This window comes from Bos grunniens, chromosome 10 (assembly GCF_055505025.1).
Source record: "Bos grunniens cultivar Pamir isolate PY7600 chromosome 10, Bosgru_T2T1.0, whole genome shotgun sequence".
Classification (NCBI taxonomy): Eukaryota; Metazoa; Chordata; class Mammalia; order Artiodactyla; family Bovidae; genus Bos; species Bos grunniens.
In genome coordinates, this window is record NC_141174.1 from 10,907,972 (window position 1) to 10,928,491 (window position 20,520).

The 20,520-nt window shown below is 38.8% G+C and overlaps 1 protein-coding gene across 2 annotated transcripts in view; it reads right to left on the reverse strand.

The window, feature by feature from the left end:
- The window catches only part of TSHR (thyroid stimulating hormone receptor), a 158,324-nt gene that overhangs the window by 70,640 nt on the left and 67,164 nt on the right, over positions 1-20,520 (reverse strand). The gene's annotated exons all lie outside the window — the stretch shown is intronic.

Genomic DNA, 20,520 nt, shown 5'->3' on the forward strand with positions numbered 1-20,520 from the left:
AATATATATTTTATCATCATCATCAACAAAAATAATACTCGATGAAAAGCAAATAATTTTCTCCCCAACAAAACCAGAATTAAGAGATTCAAAGGCAGAAAATAAATCTTCAGGCATTGCCTTCGAATTTGCAGTAAACTGGTGTGCCTTGTATAACATCATAATCTGTTAACAGAAGGGCAACGTAATATATTCATAAGTTTATTAGGACTACTGAATTCTTTGTCAATAAAAAATCTTGAAATGCCACCAGAGTATTATTAAGAGTATACTAAGAGGATTAAAAATAGTGGTATGATTATAACCTTTTTGCCCAAGCAAAGCTTTATTCAATCATTACCTTGATCTTATCATGAATTTGCTGCAATTTGGGAATAAATGACTAACAAGGACCTAATGCTTCAGAGGATCATGGTGTCTTAGTTGCATATGCAAACTACTGGGTGTGGCTTTTCTTCCTGTTTGATTTTTGATACTTTTCAGAAGATTGAGACTGGTTTTCCTGTGCAATGAGACACCTTGATGCATTCTAGCGTGTCTCTCCACCTGGACCCTCCACTGTCTACTCCCTTTCTTTGTTATGGGGCTTCCCTGGTGGCTCAGCTGGTAAAGAATCTGCCTGCAATTTGGGAGACCTGGGTTCGGTCCCTGGGTTGGGATGATCCCCTGGAGAAGGGAAAGGCTACCCGCCCCAGTATTCTGGCCTGGAGAATTCCATGGACTGTGTAGTCCAGTCCAGGGGGTCACAAAGAGTCGGACACGACTGAATGACTTTCACTTCACTTTTTCTTTGTTATGGCAACCGCTTGAATTCTGTATGGAAAAAGATGTACCTATTGTCCTAACTCAGTTTGCAAAAAGCCAATGCACATGCTTATTATCTTCTTCATGGGTTTGTTTTTGCCATTTGCAGGTTGGTAAAGCTTTTTTAAAGCTATTAGACTGAAATTGTGTATTTTTCCTTCTAGGCTGCAGGGTGATTTCTCAATACTTGATTTCCTTGATCTCCGTAATCTTTGAACTATGAATTTTTGCAGTGATTAAAATGTATTTAGAAATTCTGGTGTCTGGTTCTGTCTGACTGGAGCCTGGAAGTCCCCTACCTCCCTCCTAACAATAAATAAAAAGCTAGACAGACAGAAAAATCGATAACTCTTTTTAGATCTGTGGGGGAGGGGAAGATAGGACAAACCACAGTCCCCAGGACAGGAGAGACAAACAGGAGTCGGCACTTCTCAGAGCAGAGACTCATGAGCAAAAACTGTAGGGGTGGCGGGGGTGGGGGGGACCAGCGCCAGGGTAGAGATTCATGAAAACCTGAGCTGTGAAATTGCCAGAGGTGCAGTGCACACAACTCTGAGAACTGAAAACTCCAGGACAACCTAGTTATAGGTAGACCTTCACCGTTTTGTGAGATTTACCTCCAGGAGTTCCACCAAATATTAAGGAAAAAATCCCTTTGTGCTTCTGTCAGAGGAGGGGGAAAAGGAAGCATTTGGAAATTCAGCTGACCCTTGAACACTGGAGGGGATGTGTTCATCAACTCCCACACTTTAAAACATCCACGAATAACTTTATTGTTGGCCTTCAGTATGTGTGGTTCTATGCCTGCAGATTCAACCAACCACTGCTGGATCATGTAGGATTGTCGTATTTGTTACAGAAGAAAACCCACAAATGAGGGGACCCAGCCAGTTCAAAGCCATGCTGTTCAAGAGTCAACTGTATATGGGAGCACTCTATTCTTAACAAAGTCTGCCCTCAGGGGAAGCTAGTTATCTACAGCCTGTAGAAGGGAAACAAACTTGAGCTCACTCTGGCTTATTCTGTCCTACCAAGGGGGAGAGAAAATACTGAGAAATGGGAAATTCATGGTCCAGAGGCACAGGCTTAGCAAAAGATCTAATTACGGGACTACAGAATGGGTTCTCTCCCCTCTCACCACCACCTTACTGACCTGTTTATAGCCATTCTTTTTACCCAGTATGTCCGTCTGTCTATCAAGAAGTAAATCTGTAACTTGCCTAATCAAATCATCAGTAAGGCCAAATTAATTTCTAAAAGGGCCTATTAACTTGAGGGCAGAGAGAGGTGATGTGAATAACAAAAGAGTAGAATGTCAGCCTTTTGCAACATTGGTGATTGGGCATCAAGTGCGATGTGCCTTCATATGTGCCTTCAGAAATCCAGGGCCTGTAAATTACCTGCACCCCCTCACGGCTCTCCTAATTACACTCTCTTAATTGGACTGATTAAATCCAATTGGTCCAGATCCAAGATTCTAAAGTTATAAAAAAAAAAAAAGAATAACAAGTCATTGCGACTAAAATCTCCCAGTCAAATTGGGCCAAGCCTAAGGAAAACAAAAAGATAAGATACACACCTATTGGGTATCACCTGAAGAGACCCAGTTTCTTGAGCTCAAAGACAGTCTTACTTATAGAGCATGTCCTAAGGCATGGATCTTGAGGGCAAGCTTATCTAAGATTGCACATGCTGCTTGTAGGTCATATGGACCTAATTTGTAACTTGCATTGGCAAAAATTCTGTCTCCAAAAGTAAAGGATCTATGTTTAATTTAAAAAAATTTTAAAGCCCACCAGATGGACTTTGCTGGTGGTCCAGTAACTAACAGTCCATGCTCCCAATGTAGAGGACTTGGGTTTGATTCCTTGTCAGGGAGGGAACTAGATCCCACATGTGGCAATTAAGAGCTCACATCTTGTATCTGAAGAATGCACATGTTGCACCGAAGCCTGAAGATCTCCTATGTGCCACAGCTAAGACTCTGCACAGCCAAATAAATAAATATTGGAAAAGGAAATTAGAGTAACAATGGTTTCTAAGAAGTTTAACTTGGAGCAGAAATAGCATTTAGATGCAGTTTAAAAGCCTTTGGATTAAAGGTTCAAACAATGTTTATGTTCTTTTCCAATATATGAATTTCTGAAATCTGTAATACACGTTTCTGGGATTCTCTCTTTCTCTTTCACACATGTAAACACACACACAACTACTGAGTTCATTGCAGTTGATGGAGTTCGGAATATACTATCCCAAAACACACTGTGTTGGCATATTGAATATTTTAAGCTGGGGGAATGTGAGAAGCAGGGTGTAGGAAGGATTTTGTGACCCCCTCTATTGCCTCACCCTCTGAAGCAAGTCATAAAACCCTCCTGTGAGAGGTGCCTTCCCAATGCCCAGAGAGAAGCACAGCCTTATGGGGAAGGCAGGGGGATGCTAGGGGATTTGAATGAACAGACTTTGCAGGATTCCCATAGTTTACTAGTCTTAGCCCATACCCCTCCATCCTATCACATTTTCCCACCACTCTTCATCAAAGAGTGGAACGCTAGCCTATGATCACTCAGGTTTCATCACTTCTTCAAGTCTCCATTTCTTCATAAAGCTCCCATGCCACGTAAAACTCATTTTAAACACACCTCTATGCTTTCTTCTTGTTACTCTGTCTTTGGTTACAAAGCCCTAGTTGAGAACCCGGAAGACTAGAAGGAAAATAATTTTTTTTTCTTCACCTAAAGAGTAGAATGTGCTTTAAAAGACAAAATTTTTGAAATGCTCACAAAACAAGATATTCTTCTTGGCCAAATTTCTCACCAAAGAAAACCACCCATATGAATATAATTATAAGAATTACATATCTCAGTGCAACTGTCTTACTAACGATAGAATATGCATGGTGAAAGTAGCTCAGTCATGTCTGACTCTTTGACACCCACGGACTATAGAATCCATGGAATTTTCTAGGCCAGAGTATTAGAATGAGTAGCCTTTCCCTTTTCCAGGGGATCTTCCCAACCTGGGGATTGAAACCAGGTCTCCCGCATTGCAGGTGGATTCTTTACCTGCTGAGCCACAAGTCCTAAGCTATAAGTCTTCACCTAAGATGAAAGTGAATTATCTATTTATTGAATGAACTTAGTTAACAACATGATGATTATAATGCATAAGACTGGTTTCAATAATGTTAAATGAATTAGCAGAAAGGTAGCTGATCATATAAATTGTTGAATTCTATTTGCAGATTGTACATTTTACCTGGATATATTCATAATAGTGTGTACATAATCTGGAAAAATGAACTCATTAATGAGTTTAAAAAATATATGTATATATTAACTTTTGGTATAAATTGTCTAGGTCTCCACTCTAAAATTCACCACATGTCTCCTCCTTCTTCCCCAGCTTTTAAAATGTTATTAGCCTGATTTGCACAAAATCATGTAGAAAGAATTTTCTCTCAAAGAATCTATTTCTCTTCTAATAAAGAGCAAATATCATTGGCTAGGACATAACATCTAGCTATTTAAATACTGAAGATATCATATTTATTTACAGACACTTTGGTCCATTTTCCCCAACAGTTTTAGTATGAACCTCCTGCAGAAAAAGATAGTGTATTGATAATATGTGGATACCTTAGTGACCTCTAGCTCACCCCAGATGTGTGAGCATCAACCCTTAAGGAGGTTTGATGGTGGTTTTATTAGGGAGTAATTTTGAACAAAGCTAGTGGAGGTGATGGAATTCCAGTTGAGCTATTTCAAATCCTGAAAGATGATGCTGTGAAAGTGCTGCACTCAATATGCCAGCAAGTTTGGAAAACTCAGCAGTGGCCACAGGACTGGAAAAGGTCAGTTTTCATTCCAATCCCAAAGAAAGGCAATGCCAAAGAATGCTCCAACTATCACACAATTGCACTCGTCTCACACACTAGTAAAGTAATGCTCAAAATTCTCCAAGCCAGGCTTCAGCAATACGTGAACTGTGAACTTCCAGATGTTCAAGCTGGTTTTAGAAAAGGCAGAGGAACCAGAGATCAAATTGCCAACATCTGCTGGATCATGGAAAGAGCAAGAGAGTTCCAGAAAAACATCTATATTTCTGCTTTATCGACTATGCCAAAGCCTTTGTGTGGATCACAATAAACTGTGGAAGATTCTTCCAAGAGATGGGAATACCAGACCACCTGACCTGCCTCTTGAGAAACCTATATGCAAATCAGGAAGCAACAGTTAGAACTGGACATGGAACAACAGACTGGTTCCAATTAGGAAAAGGAGTATGTCAAGGCTGTATATTGTCACCCTGCTTATTTAACTTATATGCAGAGTACATCATGAGAAACACTGGGCTGGAAGAAACACAAGCTGGAATCAAGATTGCCAGGAGAAATATCAATACCTGCAGATGACACCACCCTTATGGCAGAAAGTGAAGAGGAACTAAAAAGCCTCTTGATGAAAGTGAAAGAGGAGAGTGAAAAAGGTGGCTTAAAGCTCAACATTCAGAAAACGAAGATCATGGCATCTGGTCCCATCACTTCATGGGAAATAGATGGGGAAACAGTGGAAACAGTGGCAGACTTTATTTTTGGGGGCTCCAAAACCACTGCAGATGGTGATTGCTGCCATGAAATTAAAAGATGCTTATTCCTTGGAAGAAAAGTTATGACCAACCTAGATAGCATATTGAAAAACAGAGACAATACTTTGCCAACAAAGGTCCGTCTAGTCAAGGCTATGGTTTTTCCAGTGGTCATGTATGGATGTGAGAGTTTGACTGTGAAGAAAGCTGAGCGCTGAAGAATGGATGTTTTTCAATTGTGGTGTTGGAGAAGACTCTTGAGAGTCCCTTGGACTGCAAGGAGATCCAACAGTCCATTCTGAAGGAGACCAGTCCTGGGTGTTCATTGGAAGGATTGATGCTAAAGCTGAAACTCCAGTACTTTGGCCACCTCATGTGAAGAGTTGACTCATTGGAAAAGACTCTGATGCTGGGAGGGATTGGGGGCAGGAGGAGAAGGGGACGACAGAGGATGAGATGGCTGGATGGCATCACCCACTCGATGGACATGAGTTTGAGTCAAATCCAGGAATTGATGATGGACAGGAAGGTCTGGTGTGCTGCGATTCATGTGGTCGCAAAGAGTCGGACATGACTGAGTGACTGAACTGAACTGAACTGAATTTTGTAACTAGAGCTAACTGATACATGTTTATCACCAACTTCTTTCTCTTTTTTGTCCCTTCACCTAGGGACCTACAGCTGTATATTCTTCCCATTGTCTATATATACAAAAGAAGAGCTTTATTCAAAGAATCTTGTGACACTGTGATATGACCCCTTTAAAAGCAGATGGGAGAGAAAAAAAGCAAATGATTGAAAGGTTGTTGTTGAATCACGCGAAGACACCGGGATTCTTGACCCTGGGGGGAGAAGAATTCAATCTGGGGCCGGAGACGAGGCTTGATCGCTCAGAGCTTTTGTGTAATAAAGTTTTATTAAAGTATAAAGGAGATAGAGAAAGCTTCTGACATAGGCATCAGAAGGGGGCAGAAAGAGTACCCGCTTGCTAGTGTTAGCAAGGAAGTTATATACTCTCCAATGAATCCAAAGAATGTCTGGAGGTTATAAAGACCTCACCAGACCTACTCCCATAATTTACATTTTAAGATAACAGAATCAGCCAGAAGGTTTAATCCAGAGACTGTCCTCAGGCAGGATACATTATTGTTATATAATCCTAAGGAATGTAGAGAAGGAAAAAAAGTTTGTCCTTTCTTCCTCCTTGAGAATTCCAGACCCCTCTCTCCTTGGGGACCCCTAGACTTCTTATCAACCTGCCTAGGAAATGACTCTCTCATGATTGTATTTGGCCAAAATATTTTACTTTCAGAATACATTTTAAATATTTTTGGAGAGAAAAATATGTATCTAAGAATATATTCTTTAGACAAAAACATTAGAAAAGCTTCAAGGTGTTACACTATTGTCCAAAGGATTAGCATCAAAATAGTGTTTTATTTTGTAAGAAAACACACCAGCTACTGAAGAGACTCTGCTTTTCTTTTTTTTTTTTTTGCTTTTGATGGTTCAAAATAAGACAATGATTATTCTCTAAAATATAATGAAAAAAACTCAGCTTACTTTATACAAATAGTATCCATATTTACTATTAATGACTAAGGTATCACATATAACTCATTGGGGGAAAAAAGTTTACAGCTGTAGTTTTGCACCCTAAATGGAGTATGTACATTTAACAGTTAAACAGGTTGGCTTTAGGATATGGAAATTACAAGAGAGAATAAATATTTAAGATGATGATATAATTTACCTTTCTAAGACTTATTTAACCAAGAATGATCAGTGAGAATGTGACTTGGTCAAATATTTCCTTTGTGCTTTACAAGGTTTATATTTCTCAAATATCTGCATTTGGAAGCTGTAATGCAGAAGTAGAAATGCATTGGAAATGCCACTGATTGACTTGCAGATTTTTTATTTTTTTGCTGAATAGGATTCAGTTTTAAGTACTCTTGCAATAGCAAGCAATGGAGGAGGGAAATCTGGTTAATGCTACTGAAGACAGCGGATAGTTCTCTATGTTCCTACAAGAACAGTTTGTACAATTAGATTTTTCACAGTGATCTTAAACGATAGGAGGCTCATTTCACTGAAATTTTTATCAACATGTAAATTCAATCAACATTCCAGCATCTTGTGTTTTACAAGGTTTCTGGACTCACACCTACAGAGTTTGTGTGTAGATGTGTACATGTGTGTGGGTTTTTAATAAATGCTTCATGTGCCCCACTACACCCTTTACTTGATAAAGAATGTGAAGTATGAGCAGACGAGCCAGACTGAATCATCTGAGTTGAGAATCCCTGCTGATCTTTGCCTTGGCTGAGCCTGTATTGTCCAGAAACACCAAGCTTCCCACGTGGGTGTCACGTTTTTGGTCTCTTGGCAATCAGGCTGAGAGTATTTTGTGACTCTGCACCAAGAGCTTGTTTATTTAATATCATCATCTGCATTTCTTTCTTTTTTTTTTGGCTATACCATGTGGCTTGTGGGATCTTAGTTCTCCAGCATAGGGCTGAACCCCAGCCGTGGCAGTGAAAGTGAGAGCCCTAACCACTGGACTGCCCGGGAATTCCCTCATCATCTGCATTTCAGGGGCTCTTTTAATTTTTTTTAATTAAAAAATTTTTAAGAGAAAGAGTATCTTTTATTCAGAATTACATTAACTATTTTTAACAGCTTTGTGTAGAGGTAATTGATATATAGGGCTTCCCAGGTGGCGCTAATAGTAAAGGACCCTTATTCCAATGCAGGAGACATAAGATATTGTGGGTTCCATCCCTGGGTTGAGAAGATCCCCTGGAAGAGGGCATGACAACCCACTCCAGTACTCTTGCCTGGAGAATCCCATGGACAGAGGAACCTGGCAGGCTATAGTCCATAGGGTCACAAAGAGTCAGACACGACTGTAGCGACTTTGCATGTACGCATGCACAACAGACATAGAACAAAACTATATGTTGCTAAGGTACATAGTTTGGTGAGTTTAGACATATGGACCCACATGGATTTCATGCACCCATGGAACCACAACAATAAAGGTAATGGACATATCTGTCAGCTTCAAAATTTCCTGTCCCCCTTTTTTGATTGTTTTTTCTTTGTTGCACGCACGCACGTATGGGGATGTGTGTGTGTGTGTATGGTAAGAACACTTAACATGTGAGCAACCTGCTAAACAAATCTTTAGTTAACAACACATTATTGTTAACCACGGGCACTATGTCATATAGTAGATCCTCTGAAAGCTTATTGTTATTAAAATATCTGTTTCAATCAACTGATAATTTTTTGAGCTATGCCAAGTGTGACCATAAAAAGTATTGAAAAGGACAAAAAGAGAGAACTGGTGCAAATAATACAGATACTTATATATTGTGAAGTTGTAGACTATAAACTGGACAATATCAAATATAACATTTATCACCTGCCCATTGTTTTTATTTTGCTGAGAAGAAATTCCCCTTGGTGAATGTATTTTACCACTGTGAAAGGTCTTTTTTTATTTTTTTTAACTCTGTGATGAGTTGTGAGAGAGTGCAGCAAGCACAGGGATCAAAGTCAGGGATGCAGACCCAAAAGGATTATGCATTGAGATTCCTTAGATAGACTGTGTTTTTAGTATGAAAATTGTAATCTGTACCATGTTATGTTTTCTTGTTTTGGTGGTAGGTTGGAATCTTAGTCAGTGTTGATGCTTCGATATTTACAAATAGTACAAAAATCCCAGGGGATGCTTACAACACAAGGTGTGACACTCCAACACCCAGATTCCAAAGGCACTTGTGAGCCGTCATTTTGTGGTAGTTCCCATCGGGGCTTGAATTTTTGTCATCTGAGACTTAGAACCCAAACAATGGCCTCACAGATCTGGCTTATGGAAATTGTTCAGCTTATATCATCTGGGAGAGAGTTTTCTATTCATGATGCTTGTTTTCCAGGTTAAAAAAAATACATATTTAATTTGGTTTTATTTCATTACTTGGGATACTTTTGTACTGACATTTTTCAGAGGTATAATTTATGTCTAGTAAGATACATAAACCTTAAATGTCTACTTAGATACTTAAGGTACACCAGCTTGTCAATGAAAAAAATTAATCAATAGTCTAAGAATGAAATGGAAGATTGTATTTGAGCCAGTCTGAGGATTATAACCCAGGAGACAGTCTCTCAGAGAGCTTTGAGAACTGCTCTGCAGAGGTGAAGGGGGAGGCCAGGATACATATGGTTTTAGTGAAGAGTTACATGCAGTCAAACACACATCTCAGTAGAAAGTTGCTCAGAAGGAAGAGACATCTTAGTTAATAGCTTTTCTAATGGGAAGATGCAAGAATCCAGGCTCATAAAAAATTTCTCCTAAAATACCCACTTATCTGAAGGTCTGTTCTGCCGGTTTTCCCAAAGCACAGAGTGTCTCGTCCTGATCTCCACTGTGAAATCCTTTCAAAGTGTACTGGAGGTCAGCGGCTGCTAATAACTTGATTCTTGTAGATCTGGATCATGGACAACATTCTTTATTTTACAACATTCTTAATTTTTCTTCCCCTTTGGTCTGAATTTCAAACCAAGGTTTGGGAGGCATTTCATGACCAGTTTGTCCCGCGGTGCTAGGCATGCTCATCCCTGGATCAGGTGAAGATTTAATTGATAAGCCATTCAGTGCACTGTTACTGGATTAGGCCTTGTTAACGGTAGTCTCTGGACTACCTATTGCTGGACCACCTAGATATCTTACTGATCTGAAAAGTGAAAGAAAGTGTCAGTCACTCAGTCGTGTCCGACTCTTTGCGACCCCATGGACTATAGCCTATCAGGCTCCTCCTTCCATGGGATTTTCCAGGCAAGAATACTGGAGGGGGTTGCCATTTCCTTCTCCAGGGAAAAGGAAACCCAGGGATTGAACCTGGGTCTCTCACATTGTGGGCAGACGCTTTACCATCTAAGCCACCAGGGAAGCCCAACTTATTGGTCTGAAGAATCCAGGAAATTGTTCCCTCTGGTTCCTTCTTCCCATATTTAGAGTTATATTATTACAACAATTGATCTCATAGAATTATATATTTGATGAATCAGGTTTCAAGTTGCCTAATCATCATTAACTTTATCTGAGTCTCGGTCACACATTTGGCAATGTAAGAAATAATAACCTTATAAAATTAGGCAGAACACAAGTAATATGACTAGTAACTTTAACAGGTCATCAGTTAAGTATTTAAGCTGAGGACTTGCCTTAGGCGTGGCCCAGAGTCTCCCCATGTCATACGACTAGTCTGTTGTGCACCAATCACTGTCTTTAAGGGAAGTGATCCGTTGGCAATGTACATAAAGTTCACCAGAGATGCCTACACACACAGGCGAGTGGTGAGTCACTGTGATTCCTTCTAGGATTGCGAAAGGAATGTTATATTCCAAGGAGTTACATGACTGGGGCCAGAAGGAGAAAATTGATTTTACAATTGAGCAGTTATTTCTACCACTGGGAGGTCTGCTTAACGTATAATACAGACACACAGTGCACAAGAGAGGAGGGAAGAGACCAAAGGGCAGAGAAAAATTTAATGTTAAAATGTTTTTGCCTTGCCTTAAAATATTAAAGTGTATTTCATTAAGTATAGGTCAGTATACTTATACTGTACATATATGTACATATATATCCATGGACCCGAACCTGGGTCAAAACATAGAATACCTCTATTATCATCCAAGAAAGTTCTCTTGTGCCCCCTTCCAATCAGTAATCCCACCCCTTTCAGAAGATAACCATGGAATTGCTCTTTGTTGAGATGATACAAATGAACTTTTTATAAAACAGAAACAGACTCACAGAGAACAAACTTGTGGTTGCCAGGGTGGAAGAACAGGGGAAAGGCATAGTTAGGGAGTTGGGATCGATATGTTAATACAGTATACTAACGCATATATATGGAATTTAGAAAGATGGTAACAATAACCCGGTGTACGAGACAGCAAAAGAGACACTGATGTATAGAACAGTCTTATGGACTCTGTGGGAGAGGGAGAGGGTGGGAAGATTTGGGAGAATGGCAATGAAACATGTAAAATATCATGTAGGAAACGAGTTGCCAGTCCAGGTTCGATGCATGATGCTGGATACTTGGGGCTGGTGCACTGGGACGGCCCAGAGGGATGGTATGGGGAGGGAGGAGGGAGGAGGGTTCGGGATGGGGAACACATGTATACCTGTGGCGGATTCATTTTGATATTTGGCAAAACTAATACAATTATGTAAAGTTTAAAAATAAAATAAAATTGGAAGAATAAAAAAAAAAAAGAAAAAAAAAAGAAAATGGATAACCAACAAGGACCTACTGTATATCACACGGAACTCTGCTCAATGTTAGGTGGCAGCCTGGATGGGAGTGGAGTTTGGGGGAGCAGGGATACATGTTATCCCTATGGCTAATCCCTCTGCTGTCCACCTGAAACCATCACAGCATTGTTAATTGGCTATACTCCAAATTAAAAAGTTGAAAAAACAAAAACATTGCTCTGTTAACTTCACATAAATGTAATCATACATTAGCCTCCTTTTTTGCTGTCTGGCTTCTTTTGTTAAACATAATGGTTTTGAGATTCATTCACATTGTTGCACATATCATTCTTTTTTATCATTAATTATGAATATGCACCATTTTTTTGTTCATTCTCTGATATTTTTCCAATTTGGGGCTTTTATGGTTAAAGCTTCTATGGACATCCATGTGCAAACTTTTTATGAGCATATACAATCACTGCTCTTAGCTGAATTCCTAGGAATGGGATTTGTGAATCGTAGGCAAATATATACTTAATTATAACAAACACCACTGATTTCAAAAGTGACTGTGCCGTGTTCCCTTTTACCAGTGACAGACGAGAGTTCCAGTTAATTCCATGTCCTCACCAACACCTGGAATTATCCGTCTTTTAAATTTTAGCCAGACTGGTAGATGTGTATGTATATAACAATATTGATTGGTAATTTTAGTTGCTAATAGATTTGGAGAAATGCAAGGTCATATAAAAATGTATATTTGTAAACCCAAGGGTGAAGTTTAACTTTATCTGTCAACCTGACAGGGCCATAGAGTGCCTAGATATTTGGTTAAACATTGTTCTGGGTGTATCTGTGAGGGTATTTCTGGATGAGGTAAACATTTGAATGAGTAGGTTGAGTAAAGTAGGCTTCCCTCTCCAGTGCAGATGGACCTCATCTAATTCACTGAAGGCTTGAGTAGAAGAAGAAGACCGTATAAGAGAAAAGTCTCTCTGCTTGTCCATCTCCAGTGGCAGGGACTTGGTCTTCCTCTGCCTTTGGATTCGAACGTAACTGGAACTTACACAGAGGCTCTCCTGATTCTCAGGTCTTTGCACTCAGACTGGTAATATACCATCAGCTCTTCTGTGTTCCCAGCCTTCCGGTTTCAGGTCTTAGACTTCTCAGCCTCCATTATCATGTGAGCTTATTGTAAAAAACCCTCCTCTCTCTTTCTATGTCTCTCTCTCTGTCTCTCTCTCTGTGTATTCTATTTCTCTGAAGGATCCAGACTAATACAAGGATCTAAACTGAAAATGATAAATACCTACATAGCTTTGGACTTCCCTGGCAGCTCAGCTGGTAAAGAATCCACATGCAATGCAGGAGGCCCCAGTTTAATTCCTGGGTTGGGAAATTCCCCTGGAAAAGATATAAGCTACCCACTTCAGTATTCTTAGGCTTCCCTGGTGGCTCAGATGGTAAAGAATCCACCTGAAATGTACGACACCTGGGTTCAATCCCTGGGTTGGGAAGCTCCCCTGGGGGAGGTCATGGCAACCCACTCCAGTATTCTTGCCTGGAAAATCCCTGTGGACAGAGGAGCCCGGCAGGCTATAGTCGATGGGGTTGCAAAGGGGTCAGACATGACTGAGCAACTAAGCACAGCACTACATAGCTCGAACTGTGCCAGGCACTATGAAAGTGCCTTATATTTATTATTACATCATTGTAATAGCTCTGTGAGTTAGGTAATATTATTATCCCCATTTTATACATAATAATCTGAGATACAAGAAAGTTAAATCACTTGCTAAAAGCCACACAGCTGTGCAGTAGGAGAGCAGGATTTTAATCACAGGCAAAAGGCATCAGATTCTTTGTATACTCTATTGCTGTTCTGCAAAGTATGAAGCAGATGATGATAATAATACTGCCTCATAGGGTTGCCATGAAGATTTCATAAATTATTAGAAACACTCAGAACAGCATATGGCACGTAGTGAACACTAGATTTGTCTTTTAAAAGACATGAAACATACAAATCAGTTTGCCCGTTTATTAATCGATGATGAGGACTACAGCTGTCACATGGGCCAAAATACTCATGACCCCAAAGCCCATTTTTTCATGTGAGCAGACACTATGGGAACCCAGGACAGAGTCAGAAGATTCTTTGAAGAAAACATGAAATCAATCAAAACAAGGAGTTGAAATCATTTTCTTAAGGCTCTCAGGTAAGACAGCGTAACATCACCACTTCTTCCGAGGGAGGGCCTTCTCTATGGGATCACAGCACTTGGTATTCACTGGCTTCAGTTTCCTTTGTCTGACTAGATGGGAAGTCCCATGGATCTCATCTGTGACTCCACTCTTCTCTGTGTTTATGGCTGACCAATTCTCGGCCTGATGGATATTTTCTTCAGCCAGATTGCAGGCGGTCATTCTATTTCCCTTAAGAGATTTTATATATCTCTGTTATGATCCATTATGTGTTACTTTCAAATTTTACTCTCTTTTGTTCCTAATTCACCAGGGAGCGTTACAGGGCAGCCTCAATATTATTGGGAATATTTTATCATAGATCCTTGGACTGTTGTTGACTTTGTATGGTTGAATTACGTGGTATGCAAATAACAGGAAAAAGCATAATGATTCCCTTTAACACTCTTCCTCAACCCTCAGGGCGCACTTAATGCTTTGAGGAGCACCGCTTAAAACCTATATATTTGTCTAAACCTTGTTACTTTGTGGATGAGTAATCCGAAGAAAGGTCGAATGACTTAACGTTCATAAAATAAAGGAATAGCAGTCCAGTTTCCTGCAAGACTTCCATTATAAAGTATATACACACTTGTTGTGGTTCAGTCACTAAATTATGTCCAACTTTTTGTGACCCCATGGATTGCAGCACATCAGGCTCCCCTGTCCTTCACTCTGTGGTGTCCTGAAACTACATAACCATAGACTCTTTTGTTTGTTGTGAAGTAGTATCATACGGATGTTGAGTGCTTGCCATGTTCCAGGCACCACACATGGTGCAGGGAACGCAGTGATTAAGCAACTCAGATGGAGGTCCTGCCTTCTTGCGGCTAAGACTGGTGAGGGAGCTAGACATGAAAAGATCTATTTATTAATAATAAAGTGAAGTTACTATATTATTATCACTGTAAGTGTGATGAAGGAAGAGCCCAGATCTCTGCAAGTTATGTAAGAAGTCCTCTCTGAGGAGCTGATTTAAGCTGAAACCTGAAGGCTATAATTTGTAACAGAATCTGAAGGATTAAAAGAATAAGTGAAGGAAGCAGGGTGATGGACTGGAAGTCAGGGAGTTCTGAATCTTAGCCAAAGAAGGGTGATAATATTATCCACTTTTCTCACTGAGTTATTATGAGGAAAAATGAAAAGTGAATTATATATGGCACAATACTGAGTGAATGTCAGGAATTATAATGTATTCAGTTCAGTTCAGTCACTCAGTCGTGTCTGACTCTTTGCGACCCCATGAATCGCAGCACGCCAGGCCTCCCTGTCCATCACCAACTCCCAGAGTTCACTCAAACTGATGTCCATCGAGTCAGTGATGCCATCCAGCCATCTCATCCTCTGTCGTCCCCTTCTCCTCCTGCCCCCAATCCCTCCTAGCATCAGAGTCTTTTCCAATGAGTCAACTCTTTGCATGAAGTGGTGCATTATAATGTATCAGGTCTTCTATAAAATGATGCCTGTAAACATAGCTGGCCTTCAGTTTGTACTCCAGATAAAAGCAGCTTGGTGATACCTGTCATCTGTCCAGTGTTTGAAAAATAGCTTTCCTTAAAAATGCCATTGCAGGCTTTAGCAGAGGATAACATTAACCTTTTTTTTTTTTCTGGTAGCCACACTGCAAACTGGCAGTTCATTAAGTTCACCATCTTTCAATAAAATTTCAAAGTAGCATCAGTGAATTTTATCCAGGGAGAAAAGACTGTTGGCTTAAGAAATTTTTAAACCAGTCAGGACAGTAAGTGAGACATCAAAGAGAGATTATGCATATATTTATCATCTGTATATTCTATTCAGAAATGCTAAAAGCAAGGGTCAAATATTTTTGAAGGAGATGTGTGCATGTGTATGCATGTGTATGTGTTATGTTCCTGTTGTTAAGGAGAAGAAAAATAATTTTATTTGAAAAATGATAAAAAAATAAGTTCTTCCCATTCCTAATTTGCATTTCAGGTGTTACGATTTTTGAATGAGTTAATTCTCCTTTCTGTGCTGCGTGCATCTTATCTTAACTGTTATACATGGATTTCAAACTGCATTCTCTCTCCACACCACTTCAGCTGCTCTTATGTAGATCCAAATTTCCATTTTATACATGTTTTTTCCCACCTAAAGAATTTCCTTTAATGTGTTGCTCTTGTTGTTGTTAGTACAGGTCTGCTAGCAATGATTTTGCTCAACTTTTATCAGAAAAAGTCTTTACTCTGACTTCAGTATCAGAAGAAAGATATCTTCACTGGGTATAAAATGATAGGTTACCAGCTTTTTCTTTGTTTCAGTACTTAAGGATGTCATTCTGTTGCATTCCAGCCTGTGTCATTTCTGACAGGAAGTCTGTATATTTATTTTTTCCCCTGGCTATTTTTAAGATACTTTCTTTATCCTTGGTTTTCAGCAGTTCAATTATGATGTGCTCCAGTGTAGCTTTCTTTACGTTAATTCTCCTGCTGCTTCATTAGAAATCCTTGGACTTGTAGGTATAGAGTTTTTATGAAATTTGGAAAACTTTAGGTCATTATTGCTTCAATATATATTTTTTTCTGATCCCTTTTTCTCTCATCTTCTTTTGGAACTCCAATTACATGTCTGTTCAATAACTTGATTTTGTTGTACAAGTCATTGATGCACTCTTTTTTTTTTTTTTTAATATATACATTTCCTCACTCTGTGCTTGATTTTGGATATTTCCTATTGCTAAGTTTTCAAGGTCTTAACATTTTTCATTGTGTAGTCTTCAATGCTATTAAGTCCATCCTGTTGATTTTTCATTGTCTGTATTTTTAACCATAGAATTCCATTTGGGTCTTCTCTGTATCTTCCATTTCTCTCCTCATTATGGTCATGTTTTCTTTTCTTCTCTTGAGGTTGTTTAGAAGACTTATAACTGACACTTTGTCTCACAGCTGGTTAATTCCATCGTCTCTGTCATTACGGGTCTGTTGGTATCAACTGATTTTTCTCTTTGCTGTGGATCATATTTCCTGTCCCTGAAGGGAAAAAAAGACTTATTGATGTTCACTGTGATAGTAAAAAGATGGCCACAAATTTTCCTCCCTTTGAATTTGGGGTGGCCTTGATCACTTGACCAAAGAATGTGGTGGAAGTGGTGTTCTTGGGGCTCGAGATTGGATTAGAAGTCTTGCAGCTTCTGCCTGGTTGTCTTTGAATATTCTCCTAGAAGGATATTTCATAACTCGTCATGAAAGAAGTCCGACTACCCTGAAATGGTCATTCAGAGTGTAGGCGCTGCAGTCCCAGTCCCACCTAAGACCAGCATTCAGCCATCCTCATGAAGTAGCAGACATGTGAAGGAAGACACCTTGGGCTCTCCAGCCACACCCATTTGTACTCTGCCATGAGAATGCCTCAGCCACACCTTATCCCAATTTCTGATGTGATTTAGATATCCTGTAATGATTACTTGTTAATTTTGGCCATGACTTATGGCATGTGGGATCCTAGTCTCCTGACCAGAGATAGAATCTGTGCCCGCCTATATTGGAAGCATGGACTCTTTAACTACCAGACCACCAAGGAAGTTCCTATAATGGCTGTTTTGAGCCTCTAAATTTTAATGCAATAACAGGTAATCAAAATACCCAGTTATAAATTGTGCTGTGAATTTTATGCACATCATGTATTGCTGATAGTAGCCACATCTTATCATAAATCTCAACAAGCTAAAATAAACGAAACAGGACTGGTTTAATAAGCAGAATGACAGAAGTTAAGTTTCATGTCCACAGTTCTCTTTCCCTTTATTATTTCTGTCCTGATTGCAAAATTATTTGAAAACTTGGGTAATAACAGTTTAATAACGTACAAAGAGGCAATCTAGAAATGATTCTTCAGCATACAGAATTACTAGGGTTTATTTTACCACCTGTGTTCCATCAGTATGATAAGGGAGAGATTTTAGCTGCGTTTTAACTGGGCTGGCCAATCCTAACTCTGTTAATAAATATCTCTGTGACTTTAGGTAAATTATAAACTCTCTGAGCCTCAGGTTTTTTTTCACATATGGAGAATAATATTTCTTCTTTGCTTTTTCCCACACCCTGAAAATGAGACACTTGAAGTAGATATTTTACATTCAGGAAATTACCCTTTAGATCTTGAGCTTCCCTGACTATTCAGAAAATGAAATGAGTTTGGATTTATGTTTTCATCACAACAGTGATGATGGCTCAAAACACAAACTATAACATAAAAGAGATAGTGTTTAGCAGTTTTCTTTAAGAATATCTACTTGGAGAAAAGGAAGAGACTGTAATTGTCATTCTTTCTTTCATTAGCCTTAAAAGCATTTAAAATGCATTCAGTCTTTAGACATGTGTCTGGTTTTTCTGTACGTTACCTCAGGATCCTTTATGCATGCTAAACTGAATATTTCAAACTATTCAGACAAAATTTAAAAAAACTATCATATAAATGGCTGCAATTTTCAACTATCTTCCTCATCTTTGGATTACCTATAAAATTGTTCCCTGCTCCCTCACTTCAAACATGAGCAAAATACAAACCTACAGAATAGAGTCATTTGTAACAGCAAACTTTTTGATAGGTAAATAGTTGCAATGTCCAGAGACAAAGGATTGGTTAAATAAATTACAGTACATGCACTAAATGAAATATTATTTTGCCATTAAAATGTATCTAAATGCTGCATAAAAAGAACATGAGAAGATGTTTAAAATGTAATACTAGGTTAAAAATAGCAGTTACAAAAGAGTACATGCATTATGAAACTGTTTTATGAAAAATCACACAAAAAAACTTCTAAATAGATATACAAGAAAATGTTAGAAGTTCTCAAGGAGTGTGATTAGAGATATTTAAATTTTTCTTTTTGTAATCTGTACTCTCTAATTTTTCTACAGAAAACATGTATTTCACTTGTGATGAAAGAAAAGTTATAAACTGTTTTTTAAAAGTGTGGTTAGGTGGAGCAGGGTTGGATTGTTATTAGTTATGAGTATGCTCTGTAGTTCTAGAAGAGTCATGTTTTCATAAAAATGTCAAAGGCATCAAGGTTGAGGATTGTGGTTCTTTCCACCCAGTACGATAGCTGTAAGTTCCTTCATAGAGTAGAATTGCAATGACCAACACAACAGTCATAGTAACGTGTGGCTCCTAAGCCCTTAAAATGCAACCAGTATGAACTGACATGTGCTGGAGGTGTCAAATGCACACTGGATTTTGAAGACTTAATAAGAGTAAAATATTTATAAAACTTATTTTGGTTGCATGTTAAAATTACACATTTTGGATATGTTAATGTAATCAAACATAGGCTTCCTAGGTGGCACAGTGGTTAAGAATCCACCTGACAATGCAAGAGACTCAAGAGACTTGGGTTCGATCCCTGGGTTGGGAAGATCTCCTGGAGATGGAAATGGCAACCCACTCCAGTATTCTTGCCTGGAGAATTCAACGACAGAGGAGCCTGATGGGCCATAGTCCATGGGGTCACAAAGAGTCAGACATGACTGAACATGCTTGCACACATGACTGACATTAATTTCACCGATTTCTCTTTACTTAGTTTAATGTGATAACTAGAAAATTTTAAATTATGTATGCGGTTTGCATGATAATGTCTCTTGGAGTAAGCTCAGCCTTAACATTCTGTTTCTTTCTGAACCACAAAGGACTTTTTGGAAATTGATTTAAATGCATATGATACTAAAACATAATTGAAAGAGAATAAAACAAATGCAGATTTAAAAAATAACTTCTAAAATCTGAAACAAGATACCCTATTGGTGTTCTATAGAAGCAAGATGTAAATAAATAAGAAACAAATGTAGACAGGATTGCCCTTAAAATTTATCTATTTCTTCAAATTGAAGCTTAATGTTTTTCTTAAACATATACTGATTTTTACCATAACTCAAATTATTGCTCAATTAAAAATAAGTTGTTTTGGTAAATATGATTTGTCAAAATATCAATGTAGTTACAGCCATGCCCACTTTGCTTCCTATGGTTGTAATTCCTCCAACGGCGTGACTATAGAGACTTACACAGGTGACTTGAGGCCAAGAGTAGACTGGTGGGGTGAAGGGAACCTGTGTTCTTCCAAGTAAAGTGCTGCATATGTCATCAATAGGCCACCTTTCCATCTCCCCTGTCCTTAGTTAGAAAGTGTGGACAGATTTTCTAAAATTGAGAGCTTATGCAGGGCAAACCTGAATACTCAAATCTATGGAAGAAAAATCTAGGATTTCCTGGTGGTTTTATTCATCATGGCCAACGAGTCAGAGCTTCCTGGTTCCCAAATACACTTCAGCTTTCACAGACAGGTCTAAAGTTTAACGATGCTATAACATGATATGAAAAGGGCAGCAGAACATAATGTGTACCCCTGAAAAAATCTCCAGTGTGATAATGGAAAAGTGTCATGGCCAAGAGGTCATATTTGCTCCATGTATATTTTACACAGAAATCATCTCCTATGGACAATTCTCTTGATTAAAACAAAAAAAGACAATAAAGATTGCCTCCTGACAATTTTCTCAATCGAGACAACAATAAAAATGAAACCACATGATTTTCTATTATGAGTCAAATAGTCTAACTGAATGGGAAGTCCAAATGTT